Below are 21,381 nucleotides of genomic sequence, written 5' to 3'. Positions count from 1 at the left end.
GTAAAAAAAAAACTAAGTGAATAAAAACGTGGCTGATCCCTCTTTTTAGGAATCGGTATAGAGAACCAGCACTGGAGTTTCCACAACCGTGCACTTCTCAGCTGCTCCCACAGACGAGAGTGGCGGCTGATAGAGGAGGTGCGTGCGTGCATCACCGTAACAAAACGAAAGGGCCCTGGGGATACTGGTGCGTATTCAAGTGCAACAGTATATAAAAAAAGAGAGGACATATAGAGAAAAGGGAGGATGTAGAAAGAGGAGGCGGCATTGCATTCAAGCGGTTAGGTGAGGAAAATTCTGCTTTCGCTCTCCTGTCTAGTGCTGTCGGGCTCATTTCTAAACAGAATGGCACGTGTCTGCTATATTTATTCAATAGTGAAGACAGCCACCAGTAGAAACCAGGGCCAAACAGTCAGGTCTAAACAGCATTTTGCCGGACATAAAACGAACATATTACGCAACATACGGCATATGTGAACTTTTTTTTATCTGGCCCGCTGAGCGTTGAGTCATCATTGAGGACTAACAAAGTTTCTATGCATCCATCCACCTGACCACCACCTCCAAACTCCATCGATAGCACCGCAAGAAGTGAATGATGCAATAGGCAGTTTTTTTTTTTGTAAACAGTTGCGTGTAAAGGAAAGCTGCCTTGTCTACAAGACTTGTGCGGGGCCACACTCACCTACGCCTCTGAGTTGATATAAAAGATAATCTCGCAGTGAACACTCACTGCCAAGATGCCTCTGTTTAACTTAATTTGTGCAAAAGACAAGGTTCTTGTTACGAACAAAGCCGTGGAGTACTCAAAGCTTAGCTTTCTGGAGTCAGCCGATGCAGTAAGCATTTTCGCTCACTGGCTGAAATGGCTAAGTAACATCGGAATTTATGCATTGCTAGAGAAGTATCAATGTCTTTGATTGTTACTCATTGTTTAGTTCGCCTAACACACAGTTTCAGTTTTTTCGCTAGCCTGTGTCAGCCTAAAATGAAAGTGTCTGTTCAACATCGATAATTGCTAGGCTTTCATGTGCCAAACATAATATCATTTTGAGGTATGCTGCAGTGTCCGTATCAAGATTGTGAGTGTTTGGGGCTCTCCAATGCGCACATATATCTTGGTTCACGGGTGCTCTTTTTATATTTGCCCCCATCGCAGTGCGGCCGCCATGGTCGCTAATCTATACCGCGCCCTAAAGAATAGCAGTGTGACACCACACGTGCTATGCTCCCACCGTGGTTTGCTTGATTAACGTCTACATGCAAACATATGGTGGACAGAGCGTACAAATGCTGCCAGAAAAAAAAATCGATGCAGCTACCACTTACTCTGCTTTTGTTTTGTTTTGTTTTACTGCAGATGTTGGCAGTGTGGTATCATCACAGCACAGACTTATCAATAGGGGCATGCCAGCCAGCACTAGCATTTGCCGAAAACCCAGCATGCAACCAGAACATGAGAACAAGGAAGCTGTCATCATGGAACAGCCCTGTCCCTTTGATACCATAGGCGCAGTCCACTTTGCAGAGCTTCTCTCCATTTTTTAGTGCTTTTTATGTGAGAACAGCCTTCGGACAAAGTTATTTTTCTAAACCACAGTGCAGTGTTACTAGCGCAATGGCTTTTCGAGCTATTCGTTCCAAAATGAAGCATGGCAGCGACGCACCCGCATGCTCTCAGAGTGGTTTACTGCGGCTAGTCGTTTGGGCACAAGCAGCTGAGTTGTGCTGCAACTCTCTGCCAGGTGCTCTTTTTCGGTGTGCCACCTATTCATTGCTGGTCTACCATAACGCAGAAGTGAAATGTGTCTTCACAGAGATAGTTGAGCATTTATTGTGCATTGCTTTGCCACAAGAGTGAAGAAATGAATGCTACAGCAACAAAATAACAATGTCACTCTAAGAAGAGCAAGCAGCTTGAAACTTGCAGCGCACCTCAAGCAGAAGACACACACCAAATGAGCATACACGGGACAAGCGTTGACTAACAGTTGTCATAGCTCAACACTTATAGCACGCTGTTCAAACAGAAACAAAGACACATGAAACAAACATGTAAGTATACACACGTTAAGCACGAACAACTGTCACAATTACTTCGTGTGTGAACAGCGTGCTTCTTTCGTAAACCTGGCTGCGGCAGCAAGCGAAGTAATTGTTGTGCTCTCCTGAATCCAGAGTCTCATAAGCGGGTTCACAGGAGAGAACACGCTTTATAGAAGTGGCATTCATGGAAATGTGTGAGGTGACGACCGCACTCAACGTGAGCATGTCGCGCCATCTTGCCACTGATGAAGAAGATGCGCTGAAGTTACAGAGTTCTGAGGACTGTCATTGGGTGTATGGTGTATATGAATAGCTTGCCGTTAACAATTAGGACATTGAACTGTGGTGTCGGGCATTCCAAGGACTTCTAATCAGTTTCGGTTTCAATGGAATGTGTTGCATGGCGCCATACAATGGCTATATTTGTAACCATTGTTACGGGCTATTTCCCGTTCTCTCCATAAACAGTTCCCTCCCGGTTCTCCGCCTAGCATGACGTTCTTCACAGAGCTCTGGCGCTAACACGCCCATTGCCTCCGTTAGACAGTGCCCCGGTGGCGATACAACAAAGTGGTGATGAGTTGACAAAGAAGTAAGCATTTTACGTACTTCGTTGGATTTCTCCATCGATTTTCTACGTGAACTGCCATCTTTTCGAGCGCATTTACAGGGTACCGCTCTACTTGCACGCTGCGAATGCATTAGGCCTTCTGCGGCCATCCCTGCACGTTTGGTTAATGCTTGCTGGCACCAGTGACTCGCCAACACATACTGGTGATTGCGAATCCTCAGTGCCTGAACTTTTCAACATGACTTCTGCAACGGCTTCTCCACTGTTCTGGCAGACTCCAGACACTTCTCCCATGCCTTGGGCTAAACGGCGCCGTGTCTTTCAAGCATACGTCGACGTCGATGCTGGAGACACTTCGCGGCCTGCTTTTAAGAAGAGTCTACTACTTAACGCACTCGGAGATGAGGGCCTTGATGTATACTGGACACTACGAAACGCACAGGACCAGGCGGAAAGCGGAGACGGGACTAGAGGGTCACTACTTCAAAATGAGCAAGGGACTACCAGGAGAATCAATTACTGACTACATTTCTGCCTTACAGGCAATGGCAAGCAAATGCAACATTGGCACCTCCATCAATTCCATAGTCTCTGATCAGCTTTTCAGTAGAATAATTGTACAAAATGTGTGAAGATGACTCTTGCAACTGGGTCCTACCCATGCTTTACAGCATGCAATTCAAATTGCGAAGGAATAGGAGTGTACCGAACTCGAAATGCAGAAATTTGCGAACACACAGATTGAGAAAATCGGAATACATCCAGGTGCACAAGATAGCCACCAAAAATAAAAGTAGCCTCGCCAGGGTGGTCTAGTGGCTAAGGTACTCGGCTGCTGATCCGCTGGTCGTGGGATCGAATCCCAGTTACGGTGGCTGCATTTCTCATGGAGGCGGAAATGTTGTAAGCCCGTGTGTGCAGATTTGGGTGCACGTTAAAAAACACCTGGTAGTCGAAATTTCCAGAACCCTCCACTATGGGGTCTGTCATAAGCATATGGTGGTTTTGGGATGTTAAACCCCACAAATCAATCAAAAACGAAATTATGGCAGACAGCCTCCCCGACAAAGCTTGGCAGGAAGCCAACATGGCCGCGGACATCACGACTTCTGTCCTACTACATCAAATTTTGCAAGCCACCAGGATAGACCACACCGATCTGAATTGGGTATCTGCTACAGATGCGGATCTCATCAACACCACACAAACTTTTCTAGTTGTCCAGCCTGCAACCACACTTCTTCTGCCTGCGGGAAACGAGGTCACTACCGAGCTGTATGCCAATCATCAAATGTCTGCACATCTAAACAGAATGTAACTGAATTACAATATACTGCTGTAACAAATAAAATTACCATCCTAAATATTGATGAATGCTCCAGACATCCTTCGCACCGCTGAAGATTATTGCTAAAGTCGGTCAAGTCAACATTCCTTTCCTCATTGACACTGGTGCAACAATATCATTGGTTAACTTACAAGATTTCAAGAAGTACTTTTTGGGGACCAGACTACTTGACTCATACGTTGTTCTTAAGGACTATTCGAAATGATGCATTCCCAGCCTTGGATACTTCTCTACGAACGTTCAGTACAATAATATCACTGCTGCTATCACATTTTACGTGATGAAAGAGGGTTCTTCACTTTTTGGGTTGGAGGCCATTTGAAGCCTCCACATAACCATCGACCATGCAACATTGTCCTGCTCAAAAATTTCAAGTTCAGAAACCTGAAAAATTCCTGTCAATGCTCCTTCTGAATTTCATCACCTCTTCACTCAGGAACTCGAACTGGTGAAAGGCTACATGCACGACATCCAGGTGTGCAGTGAGTCGCTGCCAAACTTCGCAGATTGCCATTCATACTTCGAAAGCATCTCCAATGAACTTTCTTGTCATAAAAAAGCAGATGTCATCGAATGAGTTTCAGCATGAGATTAGGTCTCTCCACTGGTCGTGGCGAAGAAAAAGAATGGTTCCACAAGACTTTGTGTGGACTTGCGTGAACCAAACAAAGCTATCGTGGTTGATGAGTTTCCCCTACCCCACGTTGAGAAACTTCTCCAGCAACTTACAGGTGCTGTTTACTTTTCAAAGCTAGATCTTGCATCAGCATACCATCAGGTTAACTTGACAGAATCAAGTAGAGACTTAACTACCTTTGTAACACATGGTGGTTTATTCAGATTACGTAGAGTTTACTTTGGGCTTGCGTCTGCCCTTGCTGTTTTTCAGAAAATGATGTCGGACACTTTGAAAGATTGCTCTAGAGTACTGTACTACATGGATGACATTTTGGTCTGGGGTCGAACGTGTGCTGAGCATGATGCTAACTTACAAGCTGTACTAAGACGCATAAGCAACACAGGAATGAAACAAAATAACAAATGTGTTTTTGCCATCAAGCAAATTTATCTTAAGACACAATGTCAGTGCCACAGAATTGTCTCCTCTTGAATCTAAAGTGCATGCTATTGTTAATCTACCTGCATCTACAGATTGTAAAACCTATCATTCATTTTTTTGTCTCGCTGCCAATTGCTCAAAGTTCATTCCACATTATGCTGATGTTGTTGAACCACTGCGTTTTATGTTAAGTAAAAGCCACACCTTCAATTGGTCCAAGGAAGCTAATTTGGCTTTCAACAATATAAAATAAGTACTAGCTGCAAACCCAGTCATGCTATTTTTTTACGAAAAGCTTCCAATATTCATTACGACTGATGCTTCTAACATAAGATTGGGTGTCGTGTTTCAACTATGCAAAGATGACCAGTTAATTACAATTGCTTTTGTTTCCAAAACTTCGCCTCCTGCTGAACGCAGATACTCTGCTGGTGGGCATGAAGACCTAGCCTGCCTCTTTGCTTGGGAAAAATGGCTGGTGTACTTATGGGGCAGACATTTTACATTAAACACTCATTATCAAGCTCTTGTTACATTATTTTCTTTTGGATCAGAGGGTTGATGCCCATAATGCATTTCACGCTGGTAAGCCAGACTGTTATACTACAACTTCACTGAACAGTATTGCTAGGGGTCACATCACGTTGTGGTGGATGCACTTTCCCATTTACCTTTACAGCTTCCAGACTGTCCAGAGCTAGAAGAAAAAATAATATCTCTCATTACTCCTTGCATAAGCAAAGCTGACCTACAGGCAGCAACTGCTGAAAATGCTACATTGCAGCATGTGCATGCGTTCATTGCTAATGGATGGCCAGATAAGAAATCTCTGCCACCAGAACTACTGCCCTACTTTGCAGTTTGTATTGAGCTGTCCTGTGTAAAAAACATAACTTTCCCACGTAGACACAGTCAACATTCCCACATCAATCTGTGACAGACTTGTGCAATTGGCTCATGAAAGCCATCCAGGAATTGTCAGGACGAAAAAACAGCTTAGAGAAAGATACTGGAGGTCTCTCTTGAATGGTCAAGTTGAACATACAGTTCGCAACTGTGTTGTATGTCAGACAGCTGATAAATCTGCTAAATCTGTTTTCGCATTCCTCCAGCCTGTTTCATGGCCAAGCAAACCGTGGGAAAAGCTAGGCATGGACATTGTCGGTCCACTTGAATGGGCTCTACATGACTGCTGAATTGCAATTACATTAGTGGACTACCACTCTAAGTGGCCGGAAGTTTGTTTTATAGATGCAGTCAGTTCTGAAGCGGTAATGACATTCTTGACAGCACTTTTCAATAGGAAAGGCTTTCCTGAGGCAATTGTTGCGGACCACGGTCCTCAGTTCAAGTTTCAACCATTTGAGACTTTCCTTGCAGAAAGAAGCATTCAGCACTTTTGCTTATTGAACGACTATCCACAAGGCAATGGCCAAGTTGAGCGTTTCATTTGAGTTTTGAAAGAGCAAATTCAGCTCGCTCAACTTGAATTCCGCCCACTGAAACATGCTGTTACAGAGTACTTAGGCAGGTATCGCTTTACACCTCAAGCTACTACAGGCTTTTAACCTGCACAACTTTTGCATAATCGCCAACGGCATTCTGGAATCAACAATGCATGGTTACACCCAAAGTCTTCTGCTCTTTTGGCAACGTTGGATCCTGTGAGAACACGAGTATTCCATAAGCAATAAGCAACTAAGCAATGCATTGATTCAAACCATGAAGCAAAGCCACCTAAGCTACAGGTGGGCCGCAGGGTCAAAGATCGTCTTCCGGGCAAGTAGATTATGTAGTACAAGGGTCCATATACAGTGACTAGTCAACTTGGACTGAATTCATTCCGCCTGAGTGATGGAAATGTATGGAATGCTTCAAAGCTCGTACTGGTTCATGCAGATCAAAATTTAACTTCACAGCAGAATTCGCTTCCTCTGCCTATCTCTTCATTCATGCAACAAAATTACTCCCCACCTCCATGTTTTTCTGCAATGCCCCAGTTAGTGACTTTTTCACAAACCAGCTCAGAGGCATCTTCACAAAAAACGGCTAACGTGCTGTTTTTGTGCAGTTTTTTAAAGGGGGGGGGGGGATGTCTCCTGTATGGATGTGTCATGTTACAAGGATTATGTTACAAGGAATATGTTCCTTGAGCATACTCATTTATATTACTCACATGGGATAACTATTGTACAATGCTGTTTTATTTTATGATTTGCTAGAAGATATTTTCAAATGTTCTGCCAAATTGTCATGTGCACCAGGGATTTTTTGCCTTTTTATAGGTCCATCTCTTGTGTGTTGCTATGTGTCGGTTTCAGTGCCTTGCCGCTGTGTAATGCTCGAAACAACTGTGATTGTATACTGTGGCACTATGTTTCTATAAATGGCATTCTCTTGTGCAAGTACGCAAGAGTTTACATCTCCTTTTTCTTTTCTAGGGAGAGATGACGTGGTGTCGGACATTTCATTGACCTCCGATCAGTTTTGATTTCAATGGGATGTGTCGCATGAGGCGACACAACGGCTATATTGGTAACCATTGTTACACGCCAATACATGCTCTCTGAATAAACAGATCCCTCCCAGTTCTCGAACTAGCGTGAGGTTCTTCACAGTGCTCCGGTGCTAACGCACCCATTGTGTCCGTAGGATGGTGCCCCGGTCAAGATACAAAACGAAAGTTCCGTGTTTTAGTGGTTAGTGCCACAAGCTATGAATCGTGAGGTCACAGGTTCGATGCCCGGCAACAGAACTTTTTTTTTTACTTTTTTTTCCATTCTGTTAGTATTGCATCCGGCAAGGCTACTGCTTCATACTTGCACATTTAACATGCGGAGATTCTGTTGGCGTGACATCTATTGTCCATAGAATCAGAGCTTTGAATAAACTGATCGTGTTTCTTGTTCTGTTCATCAATGCTATTGTATCGTCTTTGCCAGTTACACGGTGTCAGAACTGGCTGCCACGGACGGAAGCACAGCCGCAACAGTGTGGAATCGCCATAGACCTACTGAAGCCAGCGGAAGCACTACGCCTATCGGGCAACTTCTCTGGCAAGTTGCTTGGCAATTGGTAGTGCTTCAAGCAAAGGTTGGAGCTTTTCCTGCAGGCAATGGCAGTCAAGAAGGCACAAAAAAGAGACTTTTCGAAAAATGTGTTTTTGGTGAGTTTCGCAAGAGATCGAGTGCTCGATGTCTTTAACAATGCTGTGTCTGGCTCCTGGGAAAACAAAAAAAAAGCTAAGCCACAGTCGTGCAGAAGTTTGATGCCTACTTCTCCGAGGTGAGCAATGAAATTCATGAAAGCTATGTATTTCGTATGTGGAGCCTGGAGGAGAATGAACCTTTTTAGAAGTTTGTTCAATATTTGAAGAAGCAGGCAACACAGTACAACTTTGGGGATCAGCACAATTCATTGATTAGAGACCGCATTGTGTTTTGTACGAACCCAAAGCTTCGTGAACGAATGCTCGCCATGAAAGGCCTGACTTCACTAAAAGCCGAAGAAATATAAAAAACAGCAGTAGCAGCGGTACAAGGAGGCCAAGTTTGGAATACGCTGGAAGACAGAATGACGCAGTTTCAAGTCGCGAAGTGCCAACAAAAAAAAATGGCAGAAAAAAAAGCGGAGTTTCAATAATCGAGATTATTGCTGCAGGAAATGCAAATGCAAACATAAATCTAGGCAATGTCCAGCGTATGGTAAGATATGTCATTCTTGCCACAAGCACAACCACTTTGCAGTTTGTTGCAAGTAATCTACCATTGTTAGTGAAGTAGCTAAACATAAAGAGAATGACTTAGAGGTTCTCGAAATCGGCATCGAAAACAGTCGCAAGAAAGACTGGACAGCCAAGGCTCAGATAAACGACACTGAAGTCACATTCAAAGTAGACACCGGTTCGCAAGCAAGCATACTGCCCTTTGCTACGTACCGTAAGCTTCGTGCTAATGAAGCTCTGCAACCAACTGGATCAGTATTGCACGAATACAATGGGGGCATAATTTCAACTTATGGAACAACATCTCAGAAAATGTTTGTCGGAACCACAGAGATAAGCATAAATTCTTCGTTGTAAAGAATGGGCACCAAGAAATCCTTGGTATTGATGCTAGTGAAGCGCTCTGTTTGGTCGGACGTTAGGTAGATGCAGTGAACACCTCGTAAAAATATGAACTTTTCAAAGATTTCAGACACCTCTTCCAAGACCTAGGCTGCTTGAAAATGCAGTACAAGATGGTCCTGAATTTAAACATTGTTCCAGTTGTTCAGCCAGCTCATCGGGTCCCTCTTTCTCTTCAGGAACCGCTGGAGAAAGAACTCCAGCAAATGACTCAAGAGGAAATGATCTTCAAAGAAAATGAGCCAACAGACTGGGTAAGCCCCCTGGTACTGGTAAAGAAAAAGGATGGTGCTTTAAGAATTCACATGGACTCGAGGAAAATGAACAAGTTTATCAAGAGGCAGCTTTTCCTCTTACCGAGACGAGAGGACTTGGAAGCCCGGCTAACAGGAGCAACCTATTTTAGATGTCTGGATGCAAACGCTGGTTTTCATCAGGCACCCTTCAACGAGAAAACGTCAAAGATCTGTATGTTCTCCACGCCTTTCGGCAGATACAGGTTTCCAAGATACCGATTGGCATCTTATCTGCACCCGAAGTGTTTCAGCAAGAACTCTGTCAAATATTTAAGGATCTGCCAGGCGTGCTTATATAAATGAATGACATCTTGGTCTGGCTCTCTGTGAAAGGAGAGCATGATGAGCACCTGGAAGCTGTCATGAAAACTGCTGAAACAGCTGGATTAATGTTTAATCCGCAGAAATGCAAGTTTGACGTTAAAGAGCTACATGTTCTGGGTGACTTGATAGGCGCGAAAGGCACATCCCTAAATCCAGGGCTCGTGAAAAGTGTTGTTCAAATGCCAGTACCTACATGCAAGGCTGATGTTCAATGCATGCTCGGTGTGTTGGAATACTTCATAATGTTTGTTCTGCAGCTATCTGAAAGAACAGCCCTGTAAGAACTCTTATCAAGACGGGCACTGAGTTTGAGTGGACAGAAAACCACTCCAAAGAGTGGAAGACCATAACGCAAATTTTGATTACCCCTCCAGTGCTCGCAATATTTGACTTCCGACTGGAAACAAAGTTATCTAGCGATGCATCGATGGACAGAGTCGGCGCCTCTTTTCTGCAACATCACAATAACGAGTGGCGGCCCGTAGCTTACGCATCTCGAGTACAGACCCAAGCACAAAAACGGTATGCACAAATAGAAAAGGAGGCCCTAGAAATTTGCTATGAATGCGAAAAATTCCACCAGTCAGTCTACGGCCGCAAAGTCATAATTGAAACTAACCGTAAGACACTCCTCTCAATTGCTCAGAAGGAAATCAGTCACATGCCACCTCGTCCTCAACAATTCTTTTTGAGGTTGTTCAAGTACAATTTTTCTTGGCAGTTTATTCCTGGAAAGCACCTCGTAATTGCTGACATATTGTCCTGTTCAACTGCTGGCAACCAAGAAGAGGCTGGTGCCACCACCAATGTGGAAGTTCACACAGTCCAGCTACTTGGCTACCGGGTCACAAAAGCAACACAGAAAGAACTGCAAGCGGCGACTGTTCGTGACTGCTACCTGCACTCCGCTGGGTCTTCTAGTATAAAGTGAACTAAAGCCTTTTGAGCAACAACTCTCATTTGTCAACGGCATACCATTAATGGCAATGAAAGTAGTTATTCCGAAAAGCATGCCACAAACTATGCTGAAAAAAATCTATGCAGGTCACCTTGGCATGGAAAAATGCAAGAGCCAGACGCCTCGTACTTTGGCTGGGGCTTAATGTCGGCAATGTGTCCATGGTGAAAAATGGTCCTACATGCCGCTTGTACACTTACAAACAGCCAAAGAAACTGCTTCAAATGCAGCCCGTGCCAGGTTGTGCATGGCATAGAGTTGGAGCAGTTCTTTTTTCATCTGTGGGGGACTCGTACATTGTAGTTCACGACACCTTTTCAAACTTTCCGGATGTTCCAAAACTGCCTGACACGTCGGCTCAATCAACCATTGCAGCGCTGAGTGCTATTTTTGCCAGGTCTGGCGTGCCCGTCAAAGTCTGTACTGATAACGGCGCACAATTTTCTAACCGTGAATTTCTCTTGTTTCCAAAAAAATACGACTTCAGGCATGTCACTTCAAGCCCTCATTATCCGCAGTCAAATGTTGCAGAAAAAAAGGTGTGGAGATTGTGAAGCCCATTTTGAAAAATACTGCAGAATCAGGAGACTACTTGTGACATCTAGCTGGGCCTGCTGGCCTACCACTCTACCCCACTGAAGTGCGGGCGATCCCCGGGGGAACTGCTGCAAGGAAAACGCCTTCGCAACAACCTTCCAGACTCTAGTGTGATGACTGCAGCCGACGTCAAGAAGCACCATTAAATCCAAGGAGGAAAATCTTTGCCTCCTTTGCAGAGGGGTACCATCGTAAGGCTCAGAGACACTCAAAGTGAACGATGGGGCTAGTTGGTGATACATGATCTAAGTATACTATGCGGTAGAAAACACGGACGGGAAATCTTTTTTTTTTTTTTGGTTGTCATATATAAATGCAATGCGGGATGAATAAACCTTCAATTGATAGTCTGCACTTGTCCTTTTCTTTTTCTCGTTCGTGTTTTTTACCGCGTAGTATACTTAGGTCAGAGACACTGCATGGTCCTGAAAATCTCAAGTGGTGGGTACACCGTATCGAAGGTTCTACCTGGTCAAAACGGCGGACCAGAAGCACGTCAGGCGCAACCACTGTCACTTGCTACAAACTGACGCACAATTCTTAGATGCCAGCGAGGATGACATAAATACAAGCGTAGCGGACAACATTGGTCACCGTTCTACAGTGCCAACCCCCACTTTGCAAGCGAACTGCCAATGTCAGCAATTTCTGCTGTCGGACAACCTCTCGCCGCTTGTAGTGCTTCAGTCAACGCCAACATCGACACCACGTTTGAGAAGGTCTACTCGAACTATGAAGCCACTGCAGTGTCATCATTATGACCAAGACTTCAAACAAGTGTCTGACATCATTTCTACTTGAGGTGGCATGAGCTTATGATTGTTTCAAGAGAAGTGGATTATTTCTTTTTCAACAGAAAGAATGTAATCAGCAAGGCTACTGTTTCAAACCTGCGTGATCAACTGCGCATTTAACATGCACCAGTACTGTCGGCATGCCATCCGCCGCCTATAAAACCAGGCCTTTGAATAAAGTGATTGTTCTTTTTGTTCCATCCATCAATGCTATTGCGTCGTCCTTGCTAGTTAGAAGCATATATTTTTGTCATATTCATGACAGAAATATGTTGGCGAAGCCGTGATATATACCGACATAAAACACCTTCGTGTTAAAAAACACCAAGGACACAATAGTAAAAACGCAGGTCCCCAGCGTGCCAGCTCAGTGTTCAGTCACTAAGCTATGCCAGTGCTTAAAATTCCGTTGCAAACTGACTTGAGGCAGGCTTCATGTGAGGAAACGAATCTCATCAATATTAGTAATGAAGCGTTTTAGAATAGCATAGCAACAACCAGGTGTCACACAATAGGAATTATGTAACAAGTAAGTAATTGAAATCTCCACCTTATTGCCTAAGCCTCAGGCATAATTCTTCATCGTTGTAAGCCACAGCATCAAAAAATTGCACAAAATTCTTTGTGAATATCTCGGTCTATGAATATCAAATAACCTACAGTGGAAGAAACATATTCATTATGTTACAGCTAATGCTTGTAGAAAATTGTTCTTTTTAAGAAGAACGTTAACTTTGCCTACCCCTGCTGTGAGAAAATTAGCATACCATTTCATTGTTCTACCTGTTTTAGACTATACTGTTGTTATATAGGACCCCTGACAAAAGGTAACATTCTGAAGCTAGAAAACGTCCAAAAAAGAGCTATACAGTTCAGTTATAACGATTTTAGACGTAGCTTAATATGTGACCTGCAAGCTCGAGCTAAGCTAAAGCCCTTAGCCAAAAGAAACCGCTCATCACGTTTAAAATTCTTATATCAGTTAATCAAGGAGCACTATAACATCAATGCTAGCGAATAGATTTCGTTCTGCGGTTATTCAATGTGCCAAAAACACAAACTAACAATCACTCTTTTCCGTTCTCATAACGACTGCTTCAAGTACAGTCGAACCTCGATATATCGAACGGCGCGGCGATCGCGAAATAGTTCGATATATCCAGAATTCGATATAAAAAAGTCACGAAAAATATGCGTCAGCAGCTTGCTGAAAACAATCATCGAACCGTTCAAGCGTGCTGCAGTAAATACTCACTTGAAGATTCAAACATAGTATTAATTGGGTTGGTTTAAAATATTGAAAAAGAGTAGCCTGCTTTTTGTTGGCCATGGCGTGCTTGACGACTGCATCCTTAATATAGTCCAGGCGATCCATAAGTGATAGGCTGGTGCCTTCAATCGCGCCGCAGTGGCGGTGCACAAGGGCCAAGGCAGCTACAACCTCAGCTGATGTCGGGAGCGGGGCACCATCAGCGCTTGCGGGATCCACCTCGACAGAGCCTTCATTTGGCTGCTCAGCAGTAGCTTCGGCGACAATCTTCACATCCGTGAGCTCCGCCATTCGGAGTTAGGCCTGTCACGCACAAGGGCCAAGGCAGCTACAACCTCAGCTGATGTCGGGAGCGGGGCACCATCAGCGCTTGCGGGATCCACCTCGACAGAGCCTTCATTTGGCTACTCAGCAGTAGCTTTGGCGACAATCTCCACATCCGTGAGCTCCGCTGTTCGGAGTTAGGCCTGTCGCGCACCACAGCGCGTGACAGGCCTAACTTGGAACGCACGAACACTGTGAGCACAACGACCGATGCCTGCCGATGCTACGGAGGAGGAGCTTGCAACAAGTGCGCAGTGTCCCCCTTCCCCCGCGTGAAGCCGTGTCGGTGCCTTCGTATTGAAAGACAATAACAGCTCCGCGCTTTTCTCTTCACGTTTCTCAATCAAGAACCTCTACTGCAAGGCTGGGGCATGCGTACGCCGCTGCATTAAAGTGGCGCTCTCGGCGCCATCGATGTGTGCAGCATTCGCAAAAGCCGCTGCTCTACCGCTACTTTCGAGAGCTGCGGGAAAGCTCGCCGCCTGTCAATGGAGCGCGGGCGGTTTGGGGTGGCTGAGTTCGATATATTCATTATATGTCAAACTTTGTTCGAAATAAAAAATCAATAATGCATGCGATTTCCCGCGTGATATAGGAACCGTTCGATGTAAGCAATAATTCGATATATCCGTGTTCGATATATTGAGGTTTGACTGTATTCTTTTTTTCTGAGAACAGTCACAGATTGGAATAACTTTAGCAACAACATCGTTGAAGCAACTTCTTTCTCAGCATTCTCATCGTTTCTTGATGACCGAAACATGATCAGTTATTTTTTTTTTTTTGTTACTAACTGTTTGCATCTTCGTTGCCTGTTGCTTTGTTTCATTTGCACCTATAGTAAATGCTTTCCTGGGTCAGTGAACATGAATTAGTAGTCTTAATTGATTGTGCCTGTTTTCCTTTATTTGTTTATTATTATTGATAAATATGTCGGAGCTAACACGGGAAAGATCCAGCTCTGATAGCATTCAGTTTTCGAACTGATTTTTTTATTATCGCGCTGCACCCGCCGCGCGGCCCAAATGCCAACTTCTTCTTCCTTGACGAGCAGCGCATTGAGGCGCTACAGGGCTCCCCCCCGTAGAGCGAGAGTCGTAGGAATCACCAGAGGAGTCCCCCAGTGGACATGCTTGAATGTTGGCATCCAGACTTTAGATTGAAACCCCGCGGGCGCGAGAGTGGCGATATACGCAGGTTTCAGCCAATCAGCAGCCACGACGTCTTCATGGCCATTGATGTCCAGCGTGAACGTCTTAGGTGTACGATGGAGTACGCGGAATGGGCCATCATAGGCTGGTGTTAGTGGTGGCCGTATATGGTCACGCCGAACGAAGACGTGACTGCAGTCATGCAGATCCTGACTGACGAAGACAGACTGGGGGTGTCGGTCGGCAGGAATCACAGGAGCGAGGTCCCGAAACCTGGTGCGCAGCTCTCGAATGTACGTGGAGGCATCGTGAGTGGAAGGTGGTGATGATGGCTCGAAGAATTCTCCTGGAAGACGCAGCGAAACGCCATAGACTAGTTCGGCTGATGAGCAGAGGAGATCCACTTTCAATGCTGATCGGATGCCCAGAAGTACGAAAGGGAGGTGGTCGAGCCAACGTTTCCTTGGCTGGTGAGCAGTGAGGGCAGCTTTCAGTTGTCGATGAAGCCGTTCGACCATGCCATTGGCGGAAGGATGGTAGGCAGTTGTGTGGATGTGTCGAATGCCCAGGATATTGGCAAGTGCGGTGAAAAGGGCCGATTGAAACTGACGACCGCGATCAGTGGCGACGACAGAAGGGCATCCAAAGCACGACACCCAGCCGTTTGTGAAAGCCTTGGCAACTGTTGGTGCTGTAATGTCGGAAATGGGAAACGCTTCCGGCCATCTGGTGAAGCGATCCACACATGTCAGCAGGTAACAGGCTCCTTGCGATGACGGAAGAGGACCGAGAATGTCGAGATGGACGTGAGAAAACCTTGCGTCTGGAGGCCGAAACGGGGATGTTGCCGTGACAGTGTGACGGTGAACTTTAATGCGCTGGCACTCAAGGCAGGTTCGCGCCCAGCGTCAGACATCAGCATTGATGCTTGGCCAAAGGAAACGAGATGTGACTAGCTTCTGGGTCGCACGAATACCAAGATGGCTCATGTTGTGCAATTGATCAAAAATTGCACGACGAAAAGCTGAAGGCACGAAGGGCCGAGGGACACCAGTAGATGTTTCGCACGTTATTAATGAGGTAGAAATTGGAAGCGGGCACTCCGTGAACGATAGAGACGTGGATGAAGAGCCAAGACGATGCAGCTCAGGATCGTTGCTTTGGGCAGCTGCTAGCTTTTCCATGTCTAGTGGTGGCTGGGTCGACAAGGCATCGATGCGGGATAGTGCATCAGCAGCAGCATTTTCCGGCCCATGAACGTGTCTGAGATCCACAGTGAACTCGGAAATAAAGCATAGTTGACGGATCTCCAATGCAGTATAATTGCTGTGATTGCGATGGAAGGCAAACGTCAGGGGCTTGTGGTCTGTAACGACGTAAAAGTCCCGGCCCTCCAATAAATGACGAAAATGTTTGATGGCGAGGTATACCGCGAGGAGTTCTCGGGCAAAGGTACTGTATTTTGTCTCTGGTGGCTTCAGTTTTTGCGAGAAAAACCCAAGGGGCAGCCAACCGGATACGTGCTGCTCGAGAACAGCGCCAACTGCCACGCTTGATGCATTGGTGATGAGACGAATTGGGGCATCAGGGACGGGATGTATGAGCATGGTAGCATCTGCCAGAGCCTTCTTGGCAGTGTCAAAGGCAGATGCAGCGTCCTTGGTCCACTCCAGTGGCGCAGCCGGGTCTTTCTTTTGAGCCAATAGGTCAGTCAAGGGCTTTAGGAATGTGGCGCACTTTGGAAGAAAGCAGCGATGGAAGTTTAGTAGGCCCAGAAATTCTCGGAGTCTCTTCAGTGAAGTCGGAGGTGGAAAGTCTTGAATAGCCTTCACTTTGCTGGCGAGTGGTTGGATACCCTTTGGAGTGACAAGGTGGCCTAGGAACTGTATTGTAAGACGCCGAAGAGGCACTTATTGGGATTAATTACGAAGCCGTAATCATCCAGGCGGTGGAACAGGGTGCGCAGGTGGGCTTCATGCTCAGGGCCGGATGAGCTTGCTACAAGGAGGTCATCAAGGTAGGCAAATACGAAATCGAGACCTCGCGTGACCTCGTTGATAGTGCGCTGAAAGGTCTGTGCAGAGTTACACAATCCAAAAGGCATCCTCACATATTCAAACAGACCGAATGGGGTGGTGATGGTCGTCTTCGGAATGTCAGCGGGTTCTACAGGAATCTGATGGTAAGCCTTCATTAAGTCAATCTTAGAGAAGATTGTGCTACCAGCCAAATTTGATGTGAAATCCTGTATGTGAGGAAGTGGATAGCGGTCTGGTAAGGTGTGGGCATTGAGAGTGCGGTAATCCCCACATGGTCTCCAGTCGCCAGGATCTTTCTTCGGCACCATGTGGAGTGACGACGCCCAGTTGCTGGAGGAAGGCCCCACAATGCCTCGTTCAAGCATGTGCTCAAACTCACGGTGGGCTATGGCGAGGCGTTCTCCAGATAGTCGACGGGGTCGTGTAAAAACGGGAGGTCCAGTGGTCACAATGTGGTGAGTGATTGAATGCTTCACCGGTGACTCTCTGGTGTGCGGCTTCGTGATGCTGGGAAAGTTGTCGAGTATTTTTGCATACGGCGAAGCAGGTGTGAGAGCTCGCAGTCACGTTGGCGAGGAAGTACAGAGTACACCGTTAATGGAGAGGCGGGTGTTGAGATCAGTGAGGCGATGAGCATGCATGTCCATAGCAAGGTTGAAAAAACTGAGGAAGTCAGCTCCAAGAACAGTTAGCGAGACGTCAGCGAGGATGAAAATCCAGCAGAACGTACGGCGTAGTCCAAGGTCAAGTGTAAGAGAGCGTTGGCTGTATGTGCGAATGGCGGAATTGTTGATCGCTTGGAGTGGACAGGTCTGTTCGTTGCGACGGCGATCTGCACACGAGGCCGCAATGACGCTAACCTGGGCTCCTGTGTCGACTAGGAAGCAAGCGCCAGTGATCTTATCAGAAACATAGAAAAGACGGCATGACCTTCGACCAGTACCACTTGCCGCCGTCAGTGGCCGATCGTCGCATTTCCCGACAAGGAGCACGGGCGAGTGCACTTGCGAGCAGAGGCACCGAATCAGCGGTGGTACCAGCACACGGTTGAGGATGAAATGTCCCGCGGCGCGTCGGGTGGCCGATGTTCCAGAGAACGTGGGGGCGTCGAGGAGCGACTGTGTACCTGGAACCTGGATGACGGTCGACGATGCGCAGGTACAAAGTCATCGAGGCGCCTGACAAGGGCGTCCAAACGGTTCTCGATGCTCGCGAGCGCCGGGTCTGCAGCGGTGGCCGGTGGCGGTGTGGTAACGGCGTTGAGGCTATGTGCCCACGAGTAGTCCGCCACTCGGTCAGCCATTTCAGCGAGTGTGTCTAGTGGGACATCTCCTGCAGCTACGAGGACCGGGACCATGCTCTGCGGTAAGCGCTGGAGGAACAACTCACGTAACAGCTTCTCCTCTTGAGGGGCAGAGGGGCCGCCAAGGAGCTGGCGCATGCGTCGCAGGAGCTGTGATGGGCGACGGTCACCGAGCTCTGTAGCCGTGATGAGCTGTTGGAGTCTGCTGTGTTCGGACTCAGACTTGCGGGAAATGATAGCTGCCTGCAACGTGTCGTAGGGATGGCTCAGGTGAGGTGACGCTAAAATATCAGCTAAGTCGTCGGCTACGTCCGAAGTAAGCAGGACACCAGATTCCAGTACCTGGTCTGTTGGCTGGTGATTTGCCGTAGACGGAAGTGCACCTCGACCTGCAGAAACCATGTGCGGGGGCTGTTGGGCCAAAATGGTGGCAGGTTGACATGTTGAATCGCAGCGACTGCAGCACCGCTAGGTCTGGCGTCTTCTTGGGCGTCAGGACCGGTAGGATTGGTGGCAGAGCCGGCGGGATCCATGCGGGATGATCGGGGCTATGTGTTCTTTATCCGGTCACCATTAACTGTCGGAGCTAACACGGGAAAGATCCAGCCCTGACAGCGTTCAGTTTTCGAACTGATTTTTTTATTATCGCACTGCACCCGCCGCGCGGCCCAAATGCCAACTTCTTCTTCCTTGACGAGCAGCGCATTGAGGCGCTACAAATACTATTATTATTACCAAGATTATTATCATTGTAATCTTCCTGTACATAAATCTTATTATGTATTGTTTTATGTATTATGTCTTTAGAAAACTTGGCAAAGTCACTAACAAATCACTCTGTGCTGTTGATATTGACACATGCCATAACATACCAACACAAGTGACGGGCGAGAGCAACATTATCGTTCGTTTCGTGCGATGCGATAAGCGACAGGCGGTTCTTGCGAAAGTTAGGAAACAACATATCACAAATAAAATGCTGGGACTACCTGGATCTGATTGGGTCTATGTTAACAAGCATTTAACTCATGCTAATAAGCAACTAATGGGAGCCACAATTGCCCGCAAGAAAGAAATGTCTTGGAAATTCGTATGGACAAGCAGAGGCAAGATTTTCGCCAGAAAGAATGAATTATCGAATGCGATCAGAATTGCCAATGAGGGCGATTTGTGCAAAATATCACAATAGCTGTATCATTTTTTGCTCAAACAATTGTGGCAATGATCAAAATACTGACCTGTTCTCTGTAGAAACCAGAGTCTTTTTACGCTTAATTCCAAAACCGACACCAGGAACTCTCTGTTATCCACTTTTTTGTAAGAAGCATGAAAAACAAAGGCGATCAACTCTATCATTTTTTTAACGTCATTAACAACAGAGTTTGATATATTGGTGTTTTCTGAGACTTGGCTGCTCACATATAACAACCGCCTTCATTTCAATAACTACGCATATAACGGGCTTCTATATCCTAGCGGAAGAAGTGGAGGCCTTGCTGTTTATGTTAAATGCTGCTACCCGTACTCTGTACTTGAGGAATACTCAGTAATGACTCCCAGTATTGAATGTTTAACTGTATCACTGTCTAATGTAATAGTAGCGGCAATTTATAGGCCACAGACTGGAAATAAGACACAGTTTCTAAATTTTTTTGAAACATTGCTTGAAAAATTAAATTCTACCACTGTTCCACTTGTGCTCTTGGGTGACATTAACATAAATATATTGCATGACGATCCGAGCACTCACGATTTCAACAGTGTTATTTTATCTTTAGCATGTTGCAATCATCACATTACTTTGCCAACTAGAATTACTATTTACACCACCACTCTTTTAGATGTCTGTGTTACAAGCATTCAACCAAAAAGTATAGAATGTGGATTATTGAGTTTGGACATTAGTGATCGAATTCGTTTATTGCTTTGTCAAAAGAGTGCGAGAATGTAAAGTTACAGTTGATAGCTACTTAACATGAGAAATAAATGAAGATAATTTAAACAAATTTCGATTCCTCCTTCAAAATATAAATTGGAATAGCATATCCAATATTGGTGACGTTAGTTTGGCATACTCAAAATTTATTTCAAAGTTCTTAGATGCCTATAATAAGGCTTTCCCGCTAATTAAACGAAGATTAAACAAGAAAAAAATTAGAAAGCCTTGGACAAATAAAGACTTACTAAAAAAATTTCACTATAAGAACAAGATGTACCATTCCTTCATTCGGAATCGAGAACCCAGTCTTTTAAAAGAGTATAAAAAGTACCGAAATCAACTGAATAAAGAATTAAAGACAGCAAAAACAAATTATTTTATTGAGTAATTCACGAGAATTCAACACGACGGTAGGAAAGTATGGAGAGAAGTAACTAACCTAACAAAAGTGAAAGATAATAATGTGCTGAACAAGATTAGTACGCCAAATGAAATGTTGTCCAGTTTTGATTTAGCCTGTGCTTTCAATGAGTATTTTGTCAATGTTGGTAAACCACTTGGTCATCCGTCTAAACTTGACAATGCATTCAACAATGCTACTATTTTTTCATCAGAGTCTTTGTTTTTTTCACCCACATTCGCTCAGGAAATAGCGACTTTCATTAACAAGTTAAAAATCATGTATCTCCAGGTCACGACGATATATGATCAGTTCCCATTAAGTACGTTGCGCCTTTCATATCTGACGTATTGGCTTATCTTGCTAACCTAATGTTTACTAGAGGTGTGTTTCTTAATGACCTAAAAATCGCCAAGGTCTGTCCAATATGCAAAGGTGGTAACAGAATGAACATGTCAAACTACCGACCAATTTATGTGTTGCCAGTATTTTCTAAATTATTTGAAGCAGTCATAAACTGCAGGCTTGAATGTTTTAACTAAGCACAACATCATATCTGTTTGCAAGTACAATTTTCTGAATAAAAAGTCCACAGAGTAAGCACTGCTTGTTGTTAAAGATAAAATAATTGAAAACATAGAACACAAGCTTTACAACTTTGGTCTGTTCTTAGATTTTTGAAAGGCATTTGACAGTGTACAACACAAAATCCTCTTACAAAAGTTAAATTACTACGGTGTGCGTAGTATTACGCTCAACATAGTGCAAGATTACTTTTGTCATAGAATGCAGAACGTACTAATCAACGACATTACATCTAACCAACAAACTGTTA

The 21,381-nt window shown here is 45.2% G+C and overlaps 1 protein-coding gene and 1 long non-coding RNA gene across 7 annotated transcripts in view; one reads left to right on the top strand and one right to left on the bottom strand.

Annotated features, from left to right (window-relative positions):
- LOC119174040 (intermembrane lipid transfer protein VPS13A) overlaps window positions 1–21,381 on the bottom strand; it is a 1,344,268-nt gene that overhangs the window by 687,059 nt on the left and 635,828 nt on the right. The gene's annotated exons all lie outside the window — the stretch shown is intronic.
- LOC142817156 (uncharacterized) overlaps window positions 1–21,381 on the top strand; it is a 63,979-nt gene that overhangs the window by 28,783 nt on the left and 13,815 nt on the right. The window lies entirely within an intron of this gene.

Source organism: Rhipicephalus microplus, chromosome 5 (genome assembly GCF_043290135.1).
Source record: "Rhipicephalus microplus isolate Deutch F79 chromosome 5, USDA_Rmic, whole genome shotgun sequence".
In the NCBI taxonomy this organism is placed as follows: Eukaryota; Metazoa; Arthropoda; class Arachnida; order Ixodida; family Ixodidae; genus Rhipicephalus; species Rhipicephalus microplus.
This window is presented reverse-complemented; position numbering and strand designations above follow the sequence as displayed.